The sequence below is a fragment of the Capsicum annuum genome, chromosome 12, assembly GCF_002878395.1.
Source record: "Capsicum annuum cultivar UCD-10X-F1 chromosome 12, UCD10Xv1.1, whole genome shotgun sequence".
In the NCBI taxonomy this organism is placed as follows: domain Eukaryota; kingdom Viridiplantae; phylum Streptophyta; class Magnoliopsida; order Solanales; family Solanaceae; genus Capsicum; species Capsicum annuum.
The window spans coordinates 201,245,754-201,258,939 of NC_061122.1; positions in this window are offsets into that span (position 1 = coordinate 201,245,754).

A 13,186-nucleotide genomic window follows, 5' to 3' on the forward strand; every position below is an offset into this window, starting at 1 on the left:
GTTGCTTGCTTCAGGTGCTTTAATCGTAATTTTACTATATTATCCCTAATTAATTACTATAAGTTATTTAAGTATCTAAAAATTTGTAATATTAAACAAAAATATAAAATAATCGACATGCATACTTGTATTGTCTGTTTTAGCTGCTTCAATCATAATTTGATTATATTACCACAAATTAATTATTATTGGTTATTTAAGTATTAAAAAATTATAATATTTAATAAAAAATGTAAAATTGACAAAAAATAATAAATAATTTTTGATTTTTTAAATTAACTTGATGTCTTATATGATGTCTACTTATGCTTTTTTCATAAGTATTTTTTAAAGTAATTTTATTATATCACTTGTCATTAGTTATTATAAGTCATTTAAGACATGAGTTCTTCACTGCTTCAATCGTGGTTTTATTATATCACCCCTAATTAATTATTACGACCGCATTAAAAAATTAATAATATTTTATAAAATAGACACAAAATAATATGTCAACATAAAATATCTGATTGACTATCGAAATTATATTACTACCACATAAGTTAACTTTTGAAATTATATTTGTGTCGCTTAAATTGAAATAAAAGAAATAATATTATAAATCATAATAATTAAAAATTAAAATTATTTTAATAATTAATTATCCAAATTATATTTGTATCACATAAATTGAGATTAAAAAAATAACATCTAGCACGGGCCCGTCATTGTCTAGTTTGGAGATAAGGAGGGAAAGCTTAATTGTAAAGAACCATGTGTGTGACCAACATGGGTTGTAGTGCAGTGGATGGAGCTGCTCCATTCTTAATCAGAGGTCGAGGTTTCGACCCTGGGTATGGAGAAAACTCTGTTGGGAGTGCTGCCACCTTAATGGGCCCTGCAATGCGCGATTCGGATTAGTTGGGGCTCCAATGCGGACACCGGATACCGCATTAGTTGCAAATTATTGCGGTGACAATTCAGAAGACATATAAAACAATACTAAAAGCATAATATTATTATATGATTCGGCCAATTAACCTACATATAAAACCTAAAATTTAAAATATAGAAACTAATGAGAGAGAAAATCCCCCATAAACTTGACTCTTAAAAGATTATATTGTGGATGCTATTGTCTTATGATATGAGTAGTAGAGTCTTCTATTTATAGGATTCCAAAACCTTTCCTCCAAGAAAGAGGTTAGCCAAATATAAAAAAGTTTTATATTTTCTTTTCAGGAAAAGTAAAAGTAAAAGTAAATATGATTACTTTTATTTTCCTTCCAAGAAAAATAAAACTTAAATTTGGTAAGAAAATCAGGGTAAAAACCCTAACAAATCTCTCCCTTTTTGCTTGATTTTCTTCACATTATCCACCTTCTTCAGATCACATGCATGAATTTATTCTTGATATAATATTCATAACTGCTGCTTGCCATGGTTAAAAATAAGATTTAAAATATTATGGTTAAAAATGGGTTAAAAATTAATATTTTATTTTTATTTTTAAAAATGCAGCAATAGGAATGTTGAAAATATGATTGAAACTTGTTCTCCACATGTAGTTTGACAAAAATCCTCATTATCATCAAATTGATTGCAAATTGATTTAAACCTCCTTGGACTTGTCTTCAACCTCATTTTACCAAACCACTGGATCTTTGAACCGCAGGCTCTGACACCACTTGTTGGGTTCGAAATCAAGAGGGCGTTATGCGAAAGTCATTAGTTGCAAACCATTGTGGTGACAATTCAGAAGACACATAAAACAATACTAAAAATATAATATTATTATATGATTCGGCCAATTAGCCTACATATAAAACCTAAATTTTAACACATAGAAACTAATGAGAGTGAAAATCTCCCCCCTCAACTTGACTCTTAAAAAACTATATTGTGGATGCTATTGTGTAATGATATGAGAAAGAAGTCTTCTATTTATAGGTTTCCAAAACCTTTCTTCCAAGAAAGAGGTTGGACAAATATGAAAAAGTTGTATATTTTCTTTTCAGGAAAAGTAAAAGTAAAAGTAAATATGGTTACTTTTATTTTCCTTTCAAGAAAAATAAAACTTAAATTTGGTAAGAAAATCAGGGCAAAAAACCTAACATGTTAGACATATGTATTATTACCAAAATTATTTCATTAATAATTAAAAAAAAGTAGTAATCTTTTATGATATAATTTAGATTGCAAAAATAATAAAATGAATCAAAATCAAACAAGCAATTTAAGATAACAAGAATATGATTAAGAAATGGAAAAAAAGGGGGAAGGAGAGTTAGAAGAAGGAAATGATAATCCAGCAACAATTAAAATGTATTTAATTACTAAATCAAAGAGAGAGAGAGGAAATTAAACTCATGTAAGAATTGTTTATCCAAAGAGGGCTTAATTTAAGTTATAAAAGGAAATAATTCTAAACTCACGAAGGAGCAATTCAATATTCAAAAAATATCTTACAGTAAAAGACATAAAGACTATTTATATTAAACTTATAAAAATAATTAAATTATAAAAATGATCAAATTATTAAAATATTTAATTGAGCACATTGATAGCCTTAAAGTCTTCCAACTTTATACAAATTTAAATGTCTATTTATACCCTAAAAATTAAATGATATTAATACAGCTAAGACTAAATTAAAATTAAGAAAAACAAGATTATATTGCATGCCTACTTTAAAATTTATATTATGACTTACCGTTCATTCTTGAGGAAATTTGTTCTTTTATCATAATCTTGCTTTGTAGTGTTTTAGGAGGAGTGAGCAATGCATACAAATTGGCATAACGTGTAAAATTAAAAGAGAAAATACATCAAATCACGTCTGAATTTGTCGCCAAAATTTACTTTAAACTCGAGATTAATCGGACAATTATATACCTCCTTTAATAACTTTAAAGTGAATTTTTTACCACCCTGAAAAAATTATACTACTCTCACTACGGAGAGTGAAGTACACACGCCCCACATCATTGCCAGATCAATGCCACATCAGTGCCATGTCATTGCCACATAAGAAATTATAATTTTTTTTAAAAAAACAATCCAACACACATATTATTTTTATATATTTTTTAAAACAAGCAAAAAATATATATGTACTATTTTTTTTATATATATAAAATATATATATATTTTAATATATATATATATATACCCCCACCCCACCCCCCTTCCTCCTCCTCCTCCTTCTTCTTCAACAGCCCACCCCACCCCGTCGTTCCTCCCTCTCCTTCTTCTTTAACAGCTTCCCACCCCCACTCCCCGTTCCTCTTTCTCCTTTAATTTCTTTTTCACCATTAACACCATTGTTTCCCCATTAACACCATTATTTTATCATTAACATTATTATTTCACTATTAACACCACTAACACCAAGAATTTGCACAAATTTGCTTTGAGATGAACTTGTCAAGAAAATACATCAAATCTTGGTACATATACTTCTATAGAACCTAATAGTAAAATTCATAAATTATCAAGGCAATTTCCAAATTAGCCTTCTGAACTAGATTTCAGCAAGTGAATCTTAAACATTTGAAAATTCATAAGTCAGCATAAAAGCAATGATTCACAGGTTAAAACTATATATTGTTTGTGCCTGGAATAGATGCTCATCAAATCCATTAGCTCTTCCAAGAATCAAACCAAATTAATCAAGATTTCTTTTTCTTCTTTTGATTTTGGTACAATTCAGAATCAAATCAAGCTTACAAAAATGAAACTTTCTTTGTCTGATTCAGTTTTTAGTTCAACCAAAATCAAAATCAAGCTCATCAGAAACTTGCACTAAAATTCCAATTGAAAAAGCTCAATTCCACTTCCACCAAATACTCAAATTCAATCAAAATCACTTCCCCTACAATTAAAAAATCCTTCCCAAATCTATCCAAAACCATCTCTTCTTTGCCAAAGAATAAAACAATCAAAGAAACACCACCACTAAAGACCTCAATGAATTCAAATTTAAAAACCAATCTTCCACAAGTAAAAATGCTAAGAAAAAAAATACACCAATACACAATGAAATGGGTGGGGGTTCGAAGTAGTTGAAGAAACGGGGTGGGGGTTCAAAGTAAATGAAGAAAGGGGGGGGGGGGGGGGGGAACGGGGTGTTAGAAAGAAGATGAAGAAGGATTTCTTTTTAAATTATATATATATATATATATATATATATAAAATAAAGTGAGCCCTTTTAAAAAAAAATAAAATTCACGCATTTTTTTTACCACGTCAGCGGTAAGGGTTGAAATTAATTCACTTGAAAGTTGTTAAGGGGGTAAATAATTGCCCGATTAATTTAGGGTTTAAAGTAAGTTTTGGCGACAAATTGAGGGGTGATTTGATGTATTTTCTTAAAATTAAATATAATTATGTATGTTTTAGTTCTAACACATGTCAATCATTTATTGACGGATCATTATCACAAAAAAATAGCTAACGGATAAAATTTTGTACCTGAATGGTAAAACCATGTGTTAATTTCATTTAGCTATGGACTAATTTATAATAAAATTTAATTAGCTTGGTGCTATTTAGCGACAGATCCAACTGAAAATGACTGATAAATTCCGTAACTAACTTTATGTTTTCTGGTAGTAGATGTAACACTTCATACGGATAGTTTTATCAAATATATCGATATTTAAGTGAAATTAGTCCATTACCTTATTGATATTTTTCGAATAAAAATATAATTTAAAATATTACTAAAAATAAAAATAATCTGTGAATGGCAATATGGGACACATCCCAAGTGCACATGAGAGAAGTAGATTGCTTAATTAGTACGCGTTTCAGTATATGATTTCATCTAGTAATTTAAGACGATGAAATTAACGATATGCGATTTCATTTCATAATTTCAAATCATGTGATGAAATTTTAAATTCTCCAAAACTTTAATTTAAAAATTTTATATCTTAATTTCACCTTTTTCAATTATAAAAATTGACCACAAATTTATCACAACAACAACAACATATTCAATATATTTCTATCAAGTGGGGTCTGGGGAGGGTAACTGTACGCAGTCCATACCATTACCTCAAATGTGAGATAGAGAGGTTGTTTCCGATAGACTCCTGACTCAAAATAAAGCAATATAAGATAAGATAGGGAATAGTAATAAAACATGATGCGATAGAAATTAATATTCAATAATACCCAAAGTAAGATACTTCAAGTATACACCAAAACATACAACATCCTAACTCAGACTAATCTTCTACTCTAATTCGCCTCCTCTACAACTTCCTATCCAGGGTCATGTCCTCGGTAAGCTGAAACTGCTCCATGTCATGTCTAATCACCCCCTCTAATATTTCTTCGGTCTACCTTTACCTCGCTTGGAACCATCCCTAGCCAACTTCTCACACCTCCGCACTGAGGCATCCGTACTCCTCCGGATTACATTACAGAACCATCTCAACCTCGCTTTCTTCATCTTGGCTTCCACCGAAGCCACTCCCACCTTATCTCGAATAACCTCATTTCTAATCCTATCTTTTTTAGTACACCCACACATCCACCGAAGCATTCTCATCTCCGCTACCTTCATATTCTGGACGTGAGGTTTCTTAACAGTCCAACACTCCGCCCTATACAACAAAGTCGGTCTAACCACTACTCTGTAGAACTTGCGTTTAAATTTGGAAGGTACCTTTTGGTCACACAAGATATTGGAGGCGAGCCTTCATTTCATCCACCCTACCCCGATTTGTAAAAAAAAAAAAACCTCATGCTCGACATAAGTTATCACGTGAAAAAATTATATTAAAGAATAATTATTTATTGTTATTATTGAATGATGAATCTTTATAAAATCATTTTAATTTAAAGTTTGTAATCACAAACATTTATTTATCAAAATAATATAAAAATATACAATTTATCAATGCATTATTTATGAATTATAGTTTATTCACTTGATAACATTATATATGAATTGAAAAATATTCGATAATTTTTGTACATTGTGAGATTTTAATATTTATGAGAAAATATATAAATTAAATTTTTTTAATTACATATTTAAATAAAATTTTTACTTCATCTCAAACGATATTTTACGGTCAAACGAGACATTAGAAAGAAACAAGTGTTGGTTGTGCACTGTTGTCCATTGGCCCGTAATAAAAGAAACAACAAAAAGACAATTACTTATCAATTAGTACCAATGAAGCTGCTAACATTAGGAATTTTATACACCAGACACCTCTCACAACTACGTCGACTGATGATATTCATTTGGTCACCTTTTGACAATTAGTGATAACACTGGATATTGAGGGATATTGAGGAGCCGATGCTAGCATGAGTTTAATATATATTATTTTTTTATTTTAATTTATATAATATAAATATAATTTAGTTAATTAATTATATTTATAATATATTTTTAAATATTTTAATTTATTAACTATTATAATTTATAATAATAATTTTTAAATAATATATATTATTTTTCTTGTCAAAATTTTTGCTACATTGAATAGTCAATTATATTTTAAAAATAATTTAAGTTTTTATTTGTTCTTATTTATAATACTATTTCGTCTATTTTAATTTAAGTGACACCGAATAATTTTGAGAGTTAGCCAACTATATTATATCTTTTAAATTTTTACAACAACAACAACATACCCAGTGTATTCCCACCTAGTGGGGTCTGAGGAGGGTAGAGTGTACGCAGACCATACCACTACCTCAAGAGAAGTAGAGAGGCTGTTTCCGATAGACCCCCAACTTAGGACCAATAACAGTATAACAAATACAAAAAGTAAGTGGATACAAACTAGTATGGTACACAAAACAAACTAACAGTATAACAAACACAAAAGATAAGTGCGTAATAAACTAGTACGGAATGCAAAAAAGCCAACACCACTAACCCCAAAAACTACAGCCCCAACATTACGAACCAGAAACTCCAGACCCAAAGGAGCACTCCCCTATTACTACCTCCGCGCTCCCACCCCCTAACCCTCTACCTTAATCCGCGTCCTCCACACCTTCCTATCAAGGGTCATGTCCTCTGTAAGCTGTAATTGCTCCATATCATGCCTAATCACCTCCCTCCAATATTTCTTCAGTCTACCTCTAACCCGCCTAAAATCATCCATAGCCAGAGTCTCACACCTCTGCACTGGAGCATCAGGGCCCCTCCTTATCACATGCTCGAACCAACGTAGCTTCACTTCTCGCAACTTATCCTCTACCGAGGCAACTCCCACCTTCTCCTGAATAATCTCATTCCTCACCCTATCTTTTAAATTTGTAAATTTATTAATTATTGTGATTTATAGTATTTTTTACGTACTCCCTCCGTCTCAAATTATCCGTCTCAAATTTTTTAATTTAATTTCTCATTTTACTTGTCTTTTTTCATTAATCAAGAAGAGACAATTTTTTTTCCATGTTTTACCCTTTGCATTAATTACTTTTTCTTCAAATTAAAATGTAAACATCATTTAATAGGGGTATTATGGTAAACTAGCCATGTTATTAATTATTTTTCTTAATCAATCTGCCATCTCAATTTGGAACGGAGGGAGTATTTTTTGAAATATATAACAAATTAATTTTTGTAGATATTTTAAATTGTTATCTATTGTAATTTATAATACCTTTTACGTAACTTTCAAATAATATATATTACTTTCCTTTTCCAAACTTTTGTGACATTGATAATCAATTATAGTTTAAAAATACTTTAAGTTTTTTTTTTATTTTGATTTATAATACTTTTTATTGTATTCTAATTTTTGTGGCACAATGCTTAGATGACCATAATAATTAATTAGGGGTAATTTAGTACAATCACGATTGAAGCAACGAACAAATATGTCTTAAATGACTTATAATAACTAACTAGAAGTGATGTAGCAAAATTACTATAAAAATACTTGTGAATTTTTTTTTAAGTGAGCCTCATATAAGACATCAAGTTAATTTAAAACATAAAGAGTTAATATATCATTTTATGTCTATTTTATTTTTTTTATTAAATATCATTAATTTTTTAATAAGATGACTTATAATAATTAATTAGGAGTGATATAGGAAAATCATTGTTGAAGAAGTTGAAGCAGACATGTTATAAAAGTCTATTTTACTTTTATTTTATTAAATATTATTAATTTTTAATACGTAAATGACTTATAATAATTAATTAGGAATAACATAGTAGTTCGGTTGGAAGCAGGGACGTCGACGAAGAGGTGTCTGCTTCTTCACATTTATTAATAGTAGTAATATGATACTTTTTCTTCTATTCTAATTTATGTGACACAATACTTAAATGATCATAACAATTAATTAGGAGTAATTTAGTAAAATCACGATTGAAGCAGCGAATAAACATGTCTTATATGACTTATAATAACTAATTAGAAGTGATATAGCAAAATTACTATAAAAATACTTGTGAAAAAAATTTAAGTGGACCTCATATAAGACGTCAAGTTAATTTAAAACATCAGGAGTTAATATATCATTTTATATCTGTTTTACTTTTTTTAAAAAATATTATTAACTTTTTAATATGATGATTTATAATAATTAATTATGGGTTATATAGTAAAATCACAGTTGAAGAAGTCGAAGCAAACATGTCGTAAATGTCTATTTTACTTTTATTTTATTAAATATTATTAATTTTCTAATACATAAATAACTTATAATAATTAATTAGGGGTAATATTGTAACACCCCGAGTATGTACCCCGGATGCTACATGGTGCTCATAATCTCGAAGGACCACAAGTTAACCCATGACTGGTACCTGCTGTAACAACTGGATAATAATACTGTAAATATGCAGAAATAGGCGGAAAACTGACCATAAGGTTCAATACTGTAAATAATACTGGATATGGTATCACAATACCAAAACTGAACATCAATACTGAAAACTGAACAACTGTCTGAAACTACTCTAGTCTGGAAAGCCTCTAAACTTTCTGAAATTGTGGAGTTGATGGGACAAGTCCCCAACTAACTCTGACTACTGAAAATAATACTAAAATACTGAAAGTAACAAGCATGTCCTCGAACTATAAGGACTCACCAGTCACCACTACTCTGAAAGCTGAAGATTTGAACTGCTAAGGGTGCTCTGGAGCCCGTGAGTCCGAACCTATGATATAAGACATCATAGCACAAAAAGCATGCGTCAGTACTTTAAATGTACTAGTATGCTTAGTGAGGTAGGCTAAAATGCATGGGTTTATATGCATGAACAATACTAACTGAATAACATGAGTATGACTTAATAAGAGTACATGCATGAATACGTATACTGTAACTGAGATAGTGATAATACTAAATAATGAATCTGAATACTAATCTACTAATGTCTGAGTTTACTGATACTGTATTTCTGATAACTGAATGACTGTATCTGACAGTCCTGATTCTGTGAAACTATACTGAGTTTCGTACTGAACTGAGTGACTATATCTGATAGTCCTGAATCTGTAGAACTGAACTGAGTTCTATTCTAAGTCTGAGACTGAAACTGAGACTGTGGGAGATAATCATCTAATCGACATGCCCCTCTCTTAACTGATTAGGGTCCAACCTATAACCACAGTTGGAAGGGTATCAATACCGTGCCACAGGTAAGGACAAGCTGTAAGTTAACCCTCTCTAACAGAAAGCTCTTCCACCAATCCCTCGCTAGTAGGAAAACTCAAATAAGATGTATCAACCCTCATAGTATCTGGCAGGAAAATATGTCAACCTACGCTGGATACGTAGTTCTGTAATACAAGGATTGCTACTAAGGGTCTAACCCTCTGTTGACAGGAATGCCCCCATCCCTGGGTTTACTCGGTGCTGAATCCTACTCCCAACTGAATAGACACTGAACTAATTTTTAGTTTGTACTAGGCTGAATTGTTACTGATATTACTATTTGACTAAACTGAACTGAATTCACTAAGTTCCATGGACTAATGGAATACTAATGAATTTTGTTAATCTGACTGAGCATAGAGTGCTACTAAGGTCTACACTGAGTACTGTGACAAAATTACGAACAGTTCTAAGAGTTCCTAGGTTTCTGTAATTGGCTGAGTTCTACTGATCGAGTCACTACTGAGATTACGACGTAACTGACACTGGCTCTAAGTAAACAACTAAATTATTGGGTATTAAATACCCCCAGGACTCGATAGCATGAACATAAAGCATCACATGGTTTTGCCTAGTATAAGCATGCACATTGAATTCATAATACATCTATAGAGATATCTTATTAAACTCTTGAATAGTATAACTTGCAAATAAGCTAGCATGTCATGATTTCTTTCCCTTATTAGTTCACATGAACAATTCAATAAGCACTTGGTGAGCAGACATATGCACATAACACTAAACAACAAGTAGACATCATAATTCAAATCCCCATTGACAATTTTAAGGGTTTTACATGGATCCTCATGATATTACATACATATCAATTAACCTCACATGAAACGTATCATAAAACATAGATTAGAATCCCATTTAATTATTATAAACATGAAAATAATCAAACCCAATATAAAATTCATGAAATCCATAAATTTGAAGTTTAAAAATAGTTTCTTGGACTCCAAGGGTGGGAGGGACCTGATATGGGTACGACCACGAAGGTGGGTGAGTGCGAGAGTGAATTGACCTGAGACTTGGAGTGTACACGTGAAATTCAAAGGAAGGCCTAAATAGGCTCCAAAATAAGTCCATACAATGCACTCCAAGGGAGCCCACTTGAAGACTTTGACGACATTTCACACTATTCTTGTAATACACTATAAATACAACCTTCTAGGGTTTCATTCATTAGACTTGTCTTAATATTGATGTTGTATCACACTTAGAAATATTTCTTTCTTATGGTAAAGGCTCCCATAGTTGAAATCCATGTAACTAGGATTTTCAACTTGAGGGTGGAATCTCTCGTGTTGGATTCATTCTTGGAAACATTGGGTGCATTGAGAGATCAAGGTCTCTCTTGTTCCTACGTAGGAGATAGGTTAGTATTGTGTGTAGTATTAAAGGTCCAAGAGTGTAACAATTCTTGGGTTGTTAATATTATTGCCTCATTTGGTCTATCTATCTATCTATCTTTACATTTCAGATTTGTAGTGGACTGTTTTGTGTCTTTGTTGAATCTGAATTTTGTAATCATTGTGTTCATCTTGTTCATTGTTTATTGTGTCTGTTTTGGTGTTGAAAACACACCTCTTTATCTTGTTATTGTGTGGTTGTAGCGAATCTGAGAGTGAACTTGATCCTCAAATCCTTAAGATTAGTGGACTATTTTGGAGTTGTTTCATGTTTCTCTTATTTTTACTGTATCATTTGGTATCAAAGAATGACTTGATCTTGTTCCTAAAATATCAATCTTGGACTTGCTTGATAGAAAATTAAAAAAAAAATGTGTTAGAAAATTGAAAAATCAAAAAGAAGTAAATCTGTCCATTTTGTGTTCTTGGCCGAAATTGTGTTATTGTTGTATCTTGGCCAAGATTTTTACTTGTTTTGTTGTTTCTAGTGTTAGTTTTCTTCTTCTCTAACACTCTTGAGTCTAAATCTAAGTTTGAGCTTACATTGTTGGTGTTGTTTTCATGAACATAAGGCTTGGCTGAATTATTGTTGAAACATTGTTGTGGTGGACTGTTTTGGCTTTATGGTCTTCATCTTGTTGTTATTCTAAGCTTGTCCACGTGATATTGTTGTTCATTGGTGGCCTAGTAACCATTTTGTTGAAATTATAGTTGTCTTGGTGAAGTGTTGAAGATATTGTATTATGAAAATTGAAAGTTGGCCATGTGAAAATTGAAGTATTTTTGGAGATTGTTGTTGGTTGTTCTTGGTGATTGTTGATGTTGTTCTTGAAGTTCTTCACAACCTTTATAGCTTGTTAATATAAAGTGAACATTAGATCTATAAAGGTGAAGGAAAAAGGGTTGAAGCTTTGTTGGTCTTGAAAGACGTCCCATCACTCATCAAATAGTCAATTACATCTCAACCACTTTCCAACAATTTTCTATAAAACAAGGGCCCATGTTATAAGGAGAAGTACAAGAAAGTCAAAGTCTTGAAAACTTGACTTTGAAAAGGCTCCAAGACTTGTTTGAATTTTTCTCCTTAAAAAAAATTCCACCACTTCCTAAATTGTAAATTGACCAAGACTTGAAATTGGACAACAAAAAAAAAAACTGTTAGAAACCACAATCAAATACGTGCTGCCACATCATCATTGTTACTGTTCACGCAACATATTTAAGCTCAAATTTTAGATTTCTTAGTTTTCTCTTGTTGTTCCTTAGTTTCAATTTCGTTGGTTCCAATACTAATTGGCAAACTAGTACTCATCTACTTGATTGTTAGTTAGTCTTTGTGTTCGTTCATTAGTGTTAAACGTTTGTTGTGTGCTTTTCTCTTTTGTGAATTCATTGTATCTTGTTGGTTCAAGTTCGTAAACAAATTTCCTTTGAGTCAACTCAAATGAAAAATCCATTTCGGACAAGAGTAGACTCGACCCTCAATCACTTACAAAGTACAAGCCGGCTTTCAACACTTGTGAAACCAAGTGTGAGGTAAAACCAAGAGTGAGAGAGTGGTGAGGCATTTTTGATCTAACAAGTTTGTTTGTTTTCTTTGTTTGTTGTGTCTTTTTGTTAGGTACAATGGCTGCCCATAATTTCAATGCCACATGTGATCGTATCAATGACAATATTGAAGATATGAAATGGCACATTGCTACCCAAAATCTACCCACAAAATCCAATTGTCCAAGCACCTTATGTTGAGAGCTTCCCGGAGAAAGTTGCTGCCCAACTTGTGAGTAAAACTTGCCCACCACTTGAGGATATGTGTGATGTGATTAATGAATCTCAAGTGAGTGAAGGATTTAAAGATGTTGGCCAAGGAAAAAGTAGTGAACCTATGATCCTATGTTGTTGTAAAGATTCTAATGTTTGTTTGGCTCATAGGGTTAATCATGTGCTTGGCATATCTTTGAAACTTCATAATGATTCCTTAGAGAGTGAAAGTTCCAAATCTGTCCGCGGGTTAGATCATTCACTGTTTGAAGATAGTTTATTTACTCCTAATGAACCTAGTGGTGCAAGTGATGTTAACGACATGGCTTTTCTTGAAAGCTATAGCCTATATGCTAACCCACCATGGTAAGACAATA